Genomic DNA, 4,466 nt, shown 5'->3' on the forward strand with positions numbered 1-4,466 from the left:
TAATTAAAGTGTCAATTGGCATCACTTTAATGTTGGAAATATTGCAATTTGTGCAAACGATTAGTTTACCATTAATGACCAGATAATTTACTAAATAAGGTAGGTGAGATACTGGTGGGTGGTGTAAAACTACACACTCTAAAATAGAATTAAATGTTACATTCTCCTTAAGTTTTCATTGAGAATGAGAAGTTAGGTGGCCAGCAAACAACTTGCCCACCCATCTGGGTTTAATGCATAATTAAAATCTCAATTGATCCCAATAATACATATCTTTCTATAGTTAGGCAGTAGTGAACAGCCTGTTTTTAAGAAATTAAAAAAGATGGTGGTGGTATTGTAGATGAGAGAACAAACTTCAATTTATCACCTCTGTTCAGATGCAGATGTTTTTCACTCATTTTCTACTGTTCTCACTGTTATAGAATTAACACTTCAATACACTGCAGAGCTGTTTTTCATGTCCTGAGTAAAGTACAGCATTTGAACTGATCAAATGCTGAGACCTGGGAAATTGTTGTGCATAAATTTGTTTTGGGAATTGTCTTCCTATGTACATTTTCAAGCACAAAGCTACTTTAGGTCCATATTTAATCTAAGGATGCAGTTGAATACTTAATCTTCTAGGCTTGTGACAAATTTTATAAGCATCCATTTTGGATAGGCAAATCCTTTTTGTAATTGCTTATCTGACCTCAAAAGTGCACTGTTCTCAGTTCCCACATTACAGAAATAATGAAAATTGAGGAACTTTAAAGAGCTATCATTTATACATTGTAGTACAGTCTCAACTCACCCATACTTCCAGATAGTGTAGATAATGCTTAGTTTAGCTATCACACTATGAAATGCTCTCCTCCAGGGAAGGTGATCTTGTAGACCAGTTGGCTCAAGCTTCCTCTCACAATCACATATTTCCAATTACATGCACAGGATCAGAGGTTTACCTCTTCCAAGAAACCCTGGCATCTTTTTCATCTTTCACTGAAATACAGCAATTACACAAATTGCTTTCTGTATTTCTAAAGACTGGAGTCACGTTACTTGAAATTGCAGCAATGGCATCTTTAGGAGCTGCATGGTCTCAATCTACACCTTTGCGTAAATCTCAAGTTACTGCACAGATCATAGATTTAAACAAGCTGGCCCTGCTAAATCAGCAGAGGTCAGCATTTACTCTAGCATCAGTGCACACAACTGAATAGGGTGACCACCTCCTTCCTCTCACCACTTCCCATCCTTCCCCAACAGGGATGTGACTTATATTACTGAGTGAAATGCAACCTTCCTTAAAAATTCTGTACTACATGTACAATGTCAATTACAATGATAAATTCAGGTTGGGCTTTTATCCCCCCAAAAAATCCACTGAGGGATCCATACCAACAAACATATGAACATGATTAAAACCATAGGTAGTAATATATAACAATCATGCAATAGATAGAGTAAATAATATTATGTTGGTAAACTGAGCAGTACCAGATTCAGTTCTAATATGGATATTAAAAAACAAAAATGCAACATGTTAATATAAATAGAACAAACTGTATAACCTACAAAAAGGTACTAATTTATTTTTTAAAATGTTAACTCTCGTGCAGGGATGATGATAAAAGCATTTATTTAGCTCCCAGTAACCCTAACTGTGAAGTAGGGAGAAAGTGAGGACTGCAGATCAGAGTCGAAAAGCATGGCACTGGAAAAGCACAGCAGGTCAGAGAGTGTCCAATAAGAGTGTTGATGTTTTGGGCATAAGCCCTTCATCAGGTATGTGAGGAAGGGGGAGCCGATAGATAAATACGAGGGTGAGGGTGGGAGAAAAAGGTAGATACAGGTGGGGGATGGTGGTGATAGGTCAGAACAGATAGGTGGGAAGGAAGATGGACAAGTGGGACAGGTCAAGGAGCAGTACTGACTTGGAGGGTTGGGTTTGGAATGAGGTACGGGGAAGGGAGATAACAAAACTGGTGAAGTCGACGTTGATGCGGCATGGTTGGAGGGTCCCGAGACGAAAGATGAGGCTTTCTTCCTCTGTTGGTGGGTGGCATGGATTTGGTGGAGGTGGCAACCCAAGACTTTAATGTCCTTGGCAGAGTGGGAGGGGGAGTGGTCAGCCACAGGGCAGTGGGGTTGTTTGATGCGTGTGACCCAGAAATGTTCCCTGAAATATTCCACGAGTTGGCATCCTGTCTCTTCAATGTAGAAAAGACCACATTGAGAGCAACAGAGAGTAGATGAGGTGTATGGATATGCAGGAAAATCTCTGCTGGATGTGGAAGGATCCTTTGGGGCCTTGAACAGAGATTTTGGGGGGGAGGGGGTGAGCGCAGGTTTTACATCACTTGCGGCAATAAGGGACAGTGCCAGGAGTGGAGGGTGGGCTGGTGGGGTGTGCACCTAATTGGAGAGTCACATAGGGAATGGTCTCTGTGGAATGCAGATGGGGTGGGAGGGAAATCTCTCTCTGGTGGTGAGGTCTGATTGTAGGTGGTAGAAATGGTAGAGGATAATGCACTGTATCTGGAGATTAGTGGAGTGGAAGGTGAGGACCGGGGAGTTCTAGTCTTGTTGCAGTTGGAGGGGTGGGGTTCAAGGGCAGAGGTGCAGGAAGTGGAGATGCATGGGACGGCATTGCTCATTATGTGGGAGTGGAAATTGCAGTCTTTGAAATAGGAGGCCATCTGGGATGTCCTGGAGTGGAAGTGCTCCTCCTGGGAGCAGATATGGCAGTGGTGTAGTCCAGGTAGTAGTGGGAATTGGCAGGTTTGAAGTAGATGTCTGTGTTGGAGAAGCTGAGAAGAGCAGAAAGTGAGGACTGCAGATGCTGGAGATCAGAGCTGAAAATGTGTTGCTGGAAAAGCGCAGGTAAGGCAGCATCCAAAGAACAGGATTCCTGAAGAAGGGCTTATGCCCGAAACGTCAATTCTCCTGTTCCTTGGATGCTGCCTGACCTGCTGCGCTTTTCCAGCAACACAGAAGCTGAGAAGAGCTTGGAAACATTAGAACTTCAGTGCAGCTGAGCGCAGGAAGGTTGAAATGCCGACAAGCAATATTTGCTTCATACAACTGAGCAGATTAGAGCTTAGGGACGAAACCAGGGACATACCTGGTTGCGAGTACCCAGCTGCTGGTGAAGAGCAGGAGTTATGTTTGGAATTTCACAGTGCAGATCTATAACAGGAGGGTGATAAGCTCGAAGAACAACATTCGTTCAGATAATCCATGATGAAATAGCACTTGAAATGGAATTAATGCCAAATCAGTAAAAATGAGGAATTGCAATCTCTTGTAAAGTCAATGACATTTGATGATCAGCGACACTAACAATTGGAGACAGCTGCTGAGAAATTCAAGGAATCTGTTTTGACTACATTTATCAAGTTGTGTACACTGTAGAATGTTTTATCATAGTACATACCCATATATACAAGTTAACTGTGGGTGTTAGAAAGAAACGGCACAGGTTCTGGTGGATTGTATTGGTAGTTCTAGTTTGTACAGTATTGTTATTTGCTCGAATTTGAGGAGTTCTATTGCTTTCATCCAAGTTCTTTGGAAGTCGTCATGGTCTGCTTGAAAAATAAAGGGAAATGGTGTTAACCAGATCATAGTATAATTTGGTGACCTTTTCCAAGATCACAAAGATTTCTCATCTGGTCCAGGATTAAATATTCAATCAATAGAATGCACAGCCAGGTCAGAAAACTACAAAATACAATTTTGGGTCACCACAAGTCAAAAAAGAATAGAAGATTAAATGAGAAAGGAATAAAATCCCAATGTAATGGGAATGAAATGCAAGGGAAGATTAAAGAAGCCCAATACACTCTAGAAAGACTAAATTGGGGAAATAAGAGGACATTTAGCAGGAACAACTCAATCCAAACAAACTAAAAGATCTGGTGAACTCAGTATTACTGCAGGACAAACCAGTAAGAACAGATGGTGAGGAAACATTTGGAAAAATCTAAATAATAGGGGAGTACAATGGAGTAAAACATGAGGAGAGTTCAAAGTATGGCTGCATGTTTGACTGGGGATGTTGGTTTGAGGTACAAATTTCAATGGAGTTCATTATATTTCATTGTTGATATTTTAATGTTATAAGCAAAAGAAAAATCAACTTTTATTTTACCATGGCAAATTTAAGACAATGTGGTTTGAACTGAAGAATATTTAGAATATATAAATAGTTCTGTTACAGTTTAAGGGCCTGTCAAGTCTTTGCAATCAAAGCACATCCTCAATACATGCAAAATTTATATTAAAAAAATTCACTTTTGAACACTGAGTGTAGACACTGAATGTTTACCATATCTGAACTTTCAAGTTTGAGTGAAAGAAACAATTATGGCTGTAACGAGGGACAGCAAGTGTTTTTGAACATTGAATCAAATTTTCCATACATGTAGTTCATGAAAAAGGACTGCATGTTGGACTAAATAATTATTTAGAAAAGCTAA

This window comes from Chiloscyllium plagiosum, unplaced genomic scaffold (genome assembly GCF_037043375.1).
Source record: "Chiloscyllium plagiosum isolate Xiang-an unplaced genomic scaffold, Cpla_swu_hap1 HiC_scaffold_10, whole genome shotgun sequence".
NCBI classification, from domain to species: Eukaryota; Metazoa; Chordata; class Chondrichthyes; order Orectolobiformes; family Hemiscylliidae; genus Chiloscyllium; species Chiloscyllium plagiosum.